General features: G+C 40.8%; 1 protein-coding gene across 7 annotated transcripts in view; it reads left to right on the plus strand.

Annotated features, from left to right (window-relative positions):
• LOC144680519 (CYFIP-related Rac1 interactor A) overlaps positions 1-12635 on the plus strand; it is a 144037-nt gene that overhangs the window by 784 nt on the left and 130618 nt on the right. For 5 of the 7 annotated variants that reach the window (XR_013576570.1, XM_078541588.1, XM_078541589.1 and 2 more), the window contains exon 2: positions 6693-6750. The exons of the other annotated variants lie outside the window; for them this stretch is intronic. The gene's annotated coding sequence lies outside the window, so the exon portion shown is untranslated. The remainder of the gene's footprint in view (positions 1-6692; positions 6751-12635) is intronic. 7 annotated transcript variants of the gene reach the window in all.

The following is a 12635-nucleotide window of genomic DNA, read 5'->3' on the forward strand; positions in this document are numbered from 1 at the left end:
GGTTAAGGGGGATGTGGTGGCATAGTATTGTCACTGGACTAAACCAAACAACTGGTTTAGCCATTTATCACTAGATCTGAGTGGACCACAAACCAATATCGTATCCTGCTCCCCTCTGCCAAAACTGCTCCTTATTCCAGGATCATCTTGGAATGCAAAGATAATCCCTGGTTTCTCTTCTTCACTACAAACTGTCTTCTTAAGCTTCTCCCCTCCACCCTCACTTTGAATAAGAGACGTGAGGAGCTCATGGGCTCCTTTGTCACTTAAGTTTGAGATCATCCGTTCAGTTACCTCTGCTGCCTCCTTCCCTTCCCCGAGCCTGCTAGGCCAAAACTGCTCTAAAGTTCCTGTAATAGCACCCTCTTATGGCCATTTGTGTAGGTCTATAAACCAAACCAGATTAAACTAGTCTACTTTTATGTGTACAGCATGATGTCTGGTATAAGTGCTTTTGTTTTGCAAAGATATCAGAGTTCCTCCCTTCCCTAGCCCTGAGTTCGCATCTTTCTCCAACTTTTCTCATAGCTCCCCTCGCAATCTCATCTCCAAAATCATTCTGTACCTGACACCCACCTCCTGCTCCCTCAATCCTATTCCCAGCAATCTGCCGACCACCAAAGCCCCTTCCAGGCTGCTTTGTCAGCTGATATTGTTCACCGTTCTCTCTCCTTGGGTACTAACCCTCTCCCTTTTGATCTGTCACCATCATTGTCCCTTTCCTCAAACAAAAACTCATGCTTGCCTCCTTGCGCCCTAGGTCTTTGGAAACTACTGACCCAAACTTCCTCTCCAGAGCCATTGAACATGCTGTTGTCTCAAATCTTTCCTGCAGCTCCAACTTTAAATCCCTCTACTCTTGTTGCCGCCCTTGCTATAATTTTGAAATGGCCCTTTATCAAAGTCACAAATGATGTGACTGTGTGACTGTGACAAAGGTAAACTATCCCTCGTCATCCTTCTTGATCTGTCTGCAGCCTTTGTTCACCGTTGACCACACCATCCTTTTCCATGAATAGGACTAGCTTCACTTGGTTCTATTCCTATCTACTCAGTCTTTGCTAGAGAGTTTTGTTATGACATGGCAGGTGATTTGTGCCAGGCAGTCCAAATCCACAAGGGAAACTTGGCCACGCTATCTCAACAGTTTTGCAATTTGTATTTATTATGAGAAGATTTGTAAACTGAATTCGGAAGTAATGAGTTCACTAACACCTTTAGAGATTTAAAAAACTAAATTAAAACATTTATTAACAAAAGAATAGATTTCAAGAACATACGTAAGATTACAGTTACTTAATACAATAATACATCCTAAAATCCCTAATTAATCTGACTCCCGATTACACACACCCCTTTGAAGGCAACAGTCCCACAATAGATCTTAAATTTAAAAAGGCAAGCCAGCAAGTTGCCATACGCACCCACTCGACAGTGGAGTTCCAAAGGCTTTTTAACACAACTTTAGTTATTGGACACAGCAGACTTCTGCAAAAGTGGCTAGAGGCTTCCTCCAAGTCTGTCACATGGTTTACCTTTCAGGATTTTACACGGCCACCCCCTACATAGTCTCCATCCCTCTTTATATATGTTTTCTCTCTCTTTAACCTGTAAATTCCATTGTTCTATATGTCTTTAGAAATGCACTTTTCCCATAATATAAAAAATCTTTCATGTTGACAATATCGTCAGTACCTTTGAGACACTGCTTGGCCTTGCTTATCTTGTTAGTTGTAAACATCCTATCATTCCTTTTGAAACCTAAACAACCTCTTCACTTATCCAAAAATGTAAATTTCTTTCACACCCTACATGCTAAGCCCTCATCCATGTTTACCCATTAGCATTTCAAATACCTTTTGCCCCTAACTTCTTTTGATAATTTCAAACTTGCAGTCTATCTGCCTCTAATTCAATTAAATCTCACAGACAGAACCATCTACACTCACATCCATAAACGTACTTTACAATAAACCACAATAATATAATGAAAAAATGTTAGCTTCATGATAATTTCCTGTAATGGCTTCTCTTCTTGCTCCTTTTTGGCTACCTCTGAAGTACCCAAAGATTTATCCATGTCCCCCCCGCCACCGCCCCATTTTTCATCTACATGCTGCCCTGTGCATCATCATCTGAAAACATATCAGGTTCCATGTGTACACTGATAACATCCAGTTCTATGCCGCTACCACTCCTCTCAACCTTGCCACTGCTTCTGATTTTGTCATGCTGCTTTTCCAGCATCCAGTATTAGATGAGCATAAATTTCATCCATCTAAATATTGGCAACACTGAAGACTGTCTTCAGTCTCCACCAAAACCTCCTTTCCCGAGCCACCAACTTCTTTATTTTCGCCACTGCCTAGACTGAACCAGTCTGTTTCCAACCTAGGTGTCATATTTGACCCTGAATTCAGCTTCTGATCCTATATCCTTTCCATCACCCAGATAGCTTATTTTCACCTCTGTAATGTCTTCTGTCTCTGTTTCTTACAATCTCGGTAAAGACCAGTAAATTTGAAAAAGAAATTCGATCTTCCAGTTATTAACTGAAAGAATTACACCACAAGGTTTCACGTTTTAAATGAAAACGTTTGCTGTTATTTGACAAAACGTGTACTACCGAGTTAACACTATGGCCTGGATTTTCGCCACAATGGAGAGGTGCTCTGTTGTGGCGTAAGTTGCGGAAATGGCCGAAATTTCTACTCCCACCCTCAAATCCAGCATTTCCCATCTTCGCAGGGGTGGGGCTGGAGTCGAGCCAGGATTCACGCATACGTGATTTGCAGAGGCAGCTGGCCATTTAAATCATCATTTGCTTCCACTGAAGTGGGATTTTGGAAGAACAGGAATTTAAAATCGTGAGTGTGCAGATTAGAACACGTAAGAGGAGGTCTGATTCATTTGGATAGCCAGGGTACCCCTTTGGAGCAGTAAGGTACCACTTTGGATAGGGTCTTGGGACACATTTGGGGGAGGTAAGGCACTCTTTGGGATTGTTAAAAGTGGACATGATTATGCACTTTTTACACACAATTTCAGTAAACTGCCATGCTGTTGAAGAATTGTCGAGCTGCCAAGGAACTATCCAGCTGTCAAAGAATGGCTAAAGAGCTGATCAGCTGTCAAGGAACTGTCCAGCTGTCAAGCAATTCTTAGAATAGAAATCACCTGACTGAGATGAGCTTTATGTTTTGAACTCAGTTGTGAATGAACTGTGAAGGGGAAAAGCTGCTTAGCTCACGCTCTCCTTGTCTTGCTTGAAATACAGTGTGCCTATCAGTATCCAGTTAGGAATCCTCATCTCAGAGGAACTTGTCTGTATTTGGAAACCTGAGAGGCTGAGATGAGAAGTATTGATTGGATCTGTTTCCCTCCACATTGAAGCTCCGTTGGTGAGAACCTCCAGGCATCCACTGGGACTAGCGACCCGTCCTTGCACAAGGGAGCACCAGATTGATAGTGTCAAAACCCTGCGCACTTTACCCTTTTTATAAAGTTTTTTTTCTCCAACCACCTATCTCTATTAAGTTTGTCCTTTGCGTGCGCAGACGCTCGCATTGGGGAATTTTAAAAGGGATAAATACTTATACTTCCAGATTACAAATCGTGTGTTAACCAGTTTTTTCAACTTGTTTTAAAAAATTAGTTTCATTTTATAGTAAATCAATCATTCTAAATTTATTCAAAGAAGCCTCATTAAGTCTCTTTTATTCTGGGCTTAACAGTAGCAAGGTAAATAACTGGCCATTTTGGTAAATGAATTAAATATTTACGCTAATGGTGTGACCTTTGGAGCTAGATTAACTGCACACTCCTCCCATCCCGGCTGTAACGCCAGGTGCTGGACATTCGGTTGCATACTTGTGGCCATCAAGGCAGCCAGTGAGATTCATCAGCAGGAAGGTCTTCCACTCCCTCAATGTCCAACTGGTCTGTGACCACGACAGGAGCTTCCACCATATGTGAGCTTGCTTTCCTCGCATCTTTACTTAGGATTACATAAAATGTATGACACAGAAACAGCCCATTTTAGTATTTATGCTCCACTCGAGCCTCCTCCCATCATTTCTCATCTAAATCTGTCATTATAACCATCTAATCTCTTTTCCTTCATCTGCTTGTCTAGATTCCCCTTAAATGCATCCTAACTGTTGGCTTCAACCACTCCCTGTGGATATGCATTCCACATTATTACCACTCCTTATGAGAAGAATTTTCTGCTGAATTCCCGATTAAATTTCTTGGTGACTATCTTAAATAGATGACTCCTAGTTATGCTGTTCCTACAAGAGGAAAAATTCTCTTTGTATCCAGTCTATAAAATCTTTCATAATTTTAAAGACCTCTATTAGCTTTCTATTTTTTAGGAGAAAAGAGACCCAGCCTGTCAGTCCTATCTTGATATATATACCCACGCATTTCTGGTATCATCCTTGTAAATCATCTTTGTACCCTCTCCAGTGCCCCTATATGCTTTTCATAATATGGTGACCAGAACTGCAACCAGTATTCTAAGTGTGGTCTAACCAAGGTTCAATACAGATTTACCATAACTTCCCTACTTATCAATTGTCAATCTAGAAATAAAGCCTAGTGCTTGATTTGCTTTTTTTTAATGGCCTTGCTAACCTATGGCACAACTCTTATTGATTGATGTATTTGCACTCCAAGGTCCCTTTGTTCCTTTATCTCAACTCGACTTGCACCTTTCAAATAATAAATATGCTCTCCATTCTTTCTACGAAAATGCACTATACCATAACTTCAATCTCCCCAAGTCCAGGCAGTGTCAGATCTTCACTCAAAGCCCCAAAGTGCGTGGATAGATCTAGGGAACAAGGGATATCTCTAGAGATAGCTACTGACCTTTCTGCAGGAACTACAGACAGTAGATGTAACCAATGCCAACTGCTCAGTAGGAAAAGTATTGGGAAGGCCATTGGGCTTCAGAAGATGCAATTCCAGTTCTTGGACCAATCAGATGGAGGCCTCCAATAATCTCCTGCAAGAGTCAAGGTCATTGTGGTGGTCTGCAGTGCTCTGCTGTCCATTACATGGCCCCCCAGAAACATATGGACCTTGAGGATGTTGAGGCTCTGGAATGAAACAGCAGGAGCAGGTGATAAGAGAGGAGGAGGAATTGGAGGCGGAGAGTGATGACACTAAACAGAGAGGTGCCACTGCTGCACGGTGAGGTGGTTTCCTCCTGCCACCCTTCAGAAAGAGGACCCCCCCACCCCGCTTCCACACATCCTCCAGTATTCGATCCAGGTCAGCATCGATGAAGAGAGGGGGTTTCCATGCCCTGGGTGCCAGGCCTCCAGCTCGCCTGTGACAAATCTTTTTCCTTTGATGAATTGGAAGATTTTGGCACAAACTGCAGACATCTCCTTCAGGACAGCTTGCAGCCTCAGTGATGGCTGCCGTGCAGTGTGTAAATGAGTCCCACACTTCACCTGGCCCACTTCTGTTCCTGCCCCCACTGATTCGAAGTGGGCATAAAACCCATCTCTATATCAAGTAAGGGTTTCCCCATGCAAAAGTCTGAACTTTAGTCAGTTTTCTTCGGCAGAGAGTTTCTGACCTTGTTTCCTGACACCGTGGCAAAAACTTAGCCCACGGTCTCAGACCCGCATTGGCTTCCAGTCTGACAATATCTCTGTTTAAAATCCTCTTCCTGTTTTCAAATCCCTCCATTGCCTCACCCCTCTCTGTCTCTGTAATTTCTTCCAACCCCACAACCCTTGGGGATCTCTCCGTTCCTTCAATTTTAGACCATTGTGTGTCTCCAGTTTTAATTGGCTGCTGTGCCTTTAGCTGCTGAGGCTCTAAGCTCTGTCATTTTCTCTGCAGTTCTCTCTGCAAACCTCTCAATCTCTATCTCAGTCTCCTCCTTTATGATGCTTCTTAAAACCTATATCTCAGACGAATCTGTCCTGACATCCTTTAGCTAACCGTCAAAATTTGTCTGATCGCTTTTATGAAGCGCCTTGGGATGTTTTACTTTGATAAAGGAGCTATATTTATGCAAGCCGTTGTTCTGTGGATTTAACTTCTGTTCTTCCACTGGACCTTTGAACCTGAGCAATCTTTGATCTGCTTTTGTTGGTTTGCAGCCTGCTCTTGATGCTGCTTTCATGCTACTGAGTAACTTCTGCTCTGCCGTTATTTACCTGCTTCCATGACTGCTGATGCTGCGCTGCTCCACTCGTCCTTTAGAACCCTTCTATGAACAATCTTTCCACTAAGTTGGACTAACTCACTCTGCTGCTCTGGACCTTGTGTACTTCATTTTGCCCAACAGCTTTTCTTTAGATCAGCTCTCTCATCTTTGTTGATCCTACGGATTTATCCTTCACATGCATTCACCTCCAACAGGATATTGACCGATGATAACAATGTAAACTACTTTACTACCTGCACAATTCTTGACTACTGATGCTAATTGCAGAGCCCTTACTGTTGCTTCTTCTGAGATCTGCTAACTCAGCTCAGACCAAGAATCTCACCAGCAGTCTTTTTGGTCCATGTGTCTCAGTCACCCAATAAGTTTGCTGAATCATGCCAGGTCTATTATGCATGTGTGTTGTTTTGGCATTTATGGATTGCATTTGGCTATTGTGAAAATAAAACTCATGCAAAGGCCTTAACAGTAATCTGTCTCGTAATTCTGCACTTTACAGGTGCAGATATTAATACCAGCAACAAACCTTTGGCTCCTTCCAGCAAGAAATTGTTCATGTAAGTTTCTAGTCCTCTTTTTGTTTGCCTTGCTCTTTTTACAGCATCCAGTTTAACTGTACCAACAGCTATGCATGGTTCTTACCCTTTTATTTCACAATCAGACAAGCCAATTCTAACTTTTGGTCCAAAATTGAGAGATTTCACTTTTACTGTTGCTTGCTTTTGATAGTGTGTGATAAATTTAGATTTAGAACAGCATGTTTTCGGTTTGTAGGTGATAGTTATCCCACTTTGTCTGCCAAGTATTGTTATAATTTGGGCTTCCTCCCAACACTCTTTTGTTCATGCTTACAGCAACATGGCAGCAGGCCCACACACACCTCCTGTGAATTGAAACTTGTACGCCTCAAGCGGAGTAAATGGGTTAGCGCACACTAAGATTGACAATTCCGATAGCCAGAAAAGCAGAATGCTGACAAATCAAGCTGAACTATAAATATTGTTGACTGCAAAGGATAATTTGAATCAGAATCAGTGCAGAGTAATACAGCATTGAAGTTTCTTAGAGAATACTTGCTGGCTTGTGCAATGAACAGTGATTTGCAGCGCATCTTCAACGGAGAGCTGGCTCAATTTCTGGCTTGGTAGATCATTTTGTCCAGGTATAGGTACCACGTATTGTAAGTCTGGGACAGTGTGGCTCCTAGGCTAGTTTCAGTCACAAAAGGGTTGGAGAGGGATTTTCCAGATTTTTTTTCTTAATTACACATAGGACTACATAGGGTTACATGGGATATATGGCAGAGAAGCAGGCCATTCAACCCAACCAGAACATGCCAGTGTTTATGCTCCACTGGCCTAGGTTTTTACTTTTTTTCTCATCATCCAGAAGATTGCATGACCCTGGATGGCTAGAGAGCATCATGACTGTATGGGACAGACTTTTTCTGTTGCTTCTGTATGTTCTTTAGATTCCTGTACTGGATCTGAAATGACACTGATACGGACATTTCAGCTCCACTTTGCTGCTATGGTATAGGATTCCAGTTTGGCTTAGAACTTAATTGACTTAGAAGGAGTAATAAAAGGTAGCAGTAAATATACCCGCTCCAGATGGCTTCTGATGTTTCAAGATCCAAAGTAAACTCATCATAACAGGCAAATGTCTTCTCCTGTCTCAAGAGCCTGATGATGCATAGTAGTTATTTCTATGATTCAGAGTTGAGATCGGGGCAGAGATCAGTCTAGTAGATTTATTGCAAATGTAGTATCGCCTGTGGGAATTTTATGTTCCAACAGGCAGCTTCCAAACTCCCACCTCAACCTTTGTGAAGCATTATATACCACCCAGTGTCATCAGAGAGAATTTCTGGAACGATACACCTTAATTTTCTAATTTGCAGTGACAGAATGTAGAGGGAGAATTAAAGTGCTGAGCCCCTGGAAGGTGTGGATGATGCTTTTGGATAGAATTGAGGTGTTTGGAGAAGGAAATGCACATGGAAAGATGAATAATGGGGGTAGATGTGTGAGTCAGTTGGTTTATGCAGAAAGCTCATTGTCAATGCTGCAGAGACAAGTTCAGGAAGGGAAGGGATGAATACAGGCAAGTGATGGTTAGATGGTAGGAACTGGACGTAAAGTTAAACTTTCTAGATAAGAGCGGCAGGTGATACTGACACAGTCATCGTTCTAATGGAGGAAGAAGTCAGGAAAATGGCTGAATAGGTTTTGAACAAAAAGTGTGCATCATACAAAAAGGCGGGCATAGCTAGGGCTCAGGAGGCAGGGTATGTGGGGGTTGGAATGACACATTTTATCTAGAGGAAGTGAGAGAAGTTAACTTCTCTGAGTTGTTCAGCATGATAAGTTTAGTCAGATGAAGATGAAAATTGTTCAGGCTGCTGTTCAGGGAAGAAATGAGGAGTCCAGAGTCCAATTCCGATAACACTATTTCTCCTTCCACAAATGCTACCTGACCTGCTAAGTATTTCCAGCATTTTCTGCTTTTATTTTAGTCCAGAGACTATTCTCGTGTGAATAGGAAATATGGATTGACTGACTATACATGGCAAAAAATTAGACAATTGGAGATGGGAATCTGAAATTGGGAAAATTATATAAGAATTAGCTGACAATGACCTAATGTAGATGGGTTAAGAATGGAGTACAGATAACAGGAAATTGTATATTTCAATCTGCTCTTGTCTCATCAGTCAGTTTACTAGGACAGACCTGTTGTGCATTTTCAGCATTTTGTTTTTATTTCCAATTTCCAGCTTTTAGCTATTTTCCTTGTATTAAATAATATTCTATTCCATTCATTTAAGAAAATTATTCATAGTTGACCAGGGTGTGTGTTGGTAGCAAGTGTACAGGAAACCAGTATTGTACTTCACCATTCATGACCATGTGACAACATTTCACTTTAATAATTTGTTTTTAATTAATCAAATTTAATCTTGAATGATGTAACCTGCTTAAAGCTCTGATGCCCAGTAAGTAATTAGCATTTCCAAACAATAGCTATTTAACATTATTTAACGGCTCCTCTAAAATTAAAAACAAGCCTTCAGTACACACATTTTAATAAGCCTTTTAAAGCCCTCCCACATATTACTGATGTTCTCTTTTCAGGGCTATCCCATTATTCAGAAATACTGCAGTTCTATTGACATACAGTTCTGTACAAATATAGTGGTGTTGTGTATTTCCATTCTTTTCCTCGTAAGAGTGTTAGTGTTGAAAATGGAACACGTTCTGTTTCAGGCCCTCAATGGTAGCATTAGATGTTCCTGAATCAGCCCTAATAGAGTCAAATGCAGGGTAAAGCTCAGTCTTTTCTGTCCCAAGAATGCGCCTCCGATCCAACCTCAGTAAAACACTCCTTACAGAGTGAGTTGGATGACATCAGCCATCTTGAGCTTGTAGGAGATTGTAATTTATTGTTGAATTAGGAAGAGCTTTGTGCTGTAGATCCATGGTCACTCTGAACGAGATAAACATATCAAACGCATTTTACATAGTAACCACCTGTGTTTAGTTAACTCCTTTAACATAGAAAAACATCTAGGTACTTCACAGAGGCATAAAACTAGACAACATGTCATAATAGGAGAAGAATAATCAAAAGCTTGGTCAAAGATGTGCACAAGAGATTGGAGTCATAGGAACAGATTCAGAGGAAACTTGTATGGTTGCAGAGAAAGGGAGATGGAGATGGAAGGATTTATAGCCAAGGGCTATAATTTTAAATTTTGAGTGGTTGTGGCATAGGAAGCCAATATAGGACAGCAAGGACATAAGGGGAAAGTTATAGAAGGAGCATCAATGGTTTAGACAAGTTGCAGGATTAGGATGATGGGAAGACAGCAAGAAGACAGTGGAGTAATTGACCCATGACATGGTACATACAGGGTTTCATTGGTGTATGAACTGAAGGTAGTAGAGGTGGAAATTTTGTGGAAGTAGGTAGCCTTTGTGATGGAGTGGGCCTGTGGGCCAGAAAATGGGTTAAGTCAAACAGGATGCTGAGGTTCCAAACAGTATTGTTCAGCTTAAGATTGTGACGCAGGAGTCTTGGTGAAGGGACAGAATTTCAGGAAACTGTTGATGATAGCTTTGGTCTTCTAATATTTAGTGTGCACAGAGGCAGTAAAGGCGGTGAAGAGGTGACTAAAGATAGATCAGTTAAAAAAGGTGACATTGCAGAAGTAGGAAAGCAAGCCTTTGCATTGCATGGGTTGTTGGTGCCAGAAAGTTATAGCATGCATCAAATGTTCCAAGTTCAGGTATAGCACTGGGAAGATAGAGAGTAAAGTTCCTTTGTCTCTGTTCCAGCCAAATATTTGACCTTTACTTCAGGAGGGTACCCTATATTTGACCAGCCATTCTACTGAGATTGCCAGTTAGTACTAATTTAGAATCAGTTCCGTGTTCAGGTCCAGACCCAGTGGAGACTGGCATGAGTTGGAGAAAACGCATTTAACATTGGAAGTTCATGGCCATGAGAGAGTAAGATTTCATCTCATTCATTGAATTGAAATGAAACACTGATCCTAGAGGTAAAACATTAATGTGTTAAATCACTATGCAATCTGATCCCTCACTTTCAGGTATTTGTTTTCCAATGATGTAAAACATCAACTATAAATTGTCCTTCCAAACCAAAAAAATCAATGCATTCAGCAATTCTCTAGTTTTTTCTGGCCTATGTATCAACCATTGGTATAACGCAACGGAATTGCTTAAAATAAAAAGATATTCTCAACCTTTCTGGTAATATTTTTGTTTACAATACTCTTCAAGACTTGGTGAATAAAAAATTTGTATTTTGAATGACAAAGAATTATTCATGCAAAAAGAATGAGCATTGAATATTTAAATAAATGGTGCATTATCTATGATGAAAGATCTTTCTTTTTATTATCTACTCCATAATAACATAAGACAGCTTGGAGTTGATGCTTTAATATCTATGGCAGTTAATGCTATTATATTGGAAAGAATGATTATTGCTGAAGACCGCATCTTGCAGATGCTAACTCATGAAATTCAAATTAACCTCAATGTTAAACAGCTTAGGGGGTTTGTTAATAGATCACTTTTGGCTGTGTGGCATTGTGGGTGGATTAGAACTGATTAATTACAGTAAAATACGCAAGTAGGGATGCAACCGCTTCATATAAGATTGAGTTAAAATGTTTAAATAGGTATGATGTTGAGGGAGATCATCGTTACGATCCTGTTTGGGAATGTTAACTTTTAAGGAAGGAATTGGAACACCCGGTAATTAACTGACAGAACTATGCCACAAGATTTCACGATTTTAAACAAAAACAAACTTTATTGTATTTCAAAAATGAACAACCTGCTTCTTTCAGCAGACACAAATAAATTAAGCAAAAGAACCTTCTGATCAAGGCTCTACCTTAAATCACTCCATGGCAACGTGACAGACACAGCCTGTTCCCAGGACAAATGCAAATTAATTACCTTTTAATTCCAAAGTTTTCCTCGATTTTGGGAAACCATATGAATAATTTCTATCTCCTAATGGAGTTTTATGATCCTCTTAGAATCGCTAGCTCTTAGCTTCTCCTGTGGCAATAAGGATAGACACTCTGGCTCTATCAAGAGGTCCAGAAATGGGTCATTCATTAAGTGTTTACACCTCCCCCTCTGAACTTGTAAGATAAACATAGGGCAGCTCTTAATTGTAATTAATTCCCAGCTTGTTTGAATTGCAGTCACTTCAGGATTGTTACCAGTTTCTCAGTTAGGATTTTCATTTATCTTGTATTTAACACTTTAATCTCCTAAAGCTAGAAGTTACATTCTAACACATACAGATTATGAACTAGATAGTCGCAGCACCATTAACTTTTAAAAAGAAATTCAAACTCCCAATTTTTAACTGAAAGAATCACACCACAAGATTTCACATTTTAAACAAAAACATTTACTGTACAAGAGTTAAACAAAGTAAGTACTACTAACAGCAATACATTTTGTAAACAGTTGGATGTTAAACCCAAAAATCTCAACAGACCACTTCCTGTTCTGCTTTTAATTACGTCCAAGAATGTTCTTGCCGATTCCTTTACTTCTGGGATCTCTCTGTCTCCCTCTCTCTCTCTGTCCCCCTCTCTCTCTCTCTCTCTGTCCCTCTCTCTCTCTCTCTCTCTCTGTCCCTCTCTCTCTCTCTCTCTCTGTCCCTCTCTCTCTCTCTCTCTCTCTCTGTCCCTCCCTCTCTCTCTCTCTCTTTCTGTCCTTCTCTCTCTCTCTCTCTCTCTCTGTCCCTCTCTCTCTCTCTCTGTCCCTCTCTCTCTCCCGCTCTCTCTGTCCCCCTCTCTCTCTCTCTCTGTCCCTCTCTCTCTCTCTGTCCCCCTCTCTCTCTGTCTCTCTCTGTCCCTCTCTCTCTCTCTCTCTCTCTGTCCCTC

Source organism: Cetorhinus maximus, chromosome 5 (genome assembly GCF_964194155.1).
Source record: "Cetorhinus maximus chromosome 5, sCetMax3.hap1.1, whole genome shotgun sequence".
Lineage (NCBI taxonomy): Eukaryota > Metazoa > Chordata > Chondrichthyes > Lamniformes > Cetorhinidae > Cetorhinus > Cetorhinus maximus.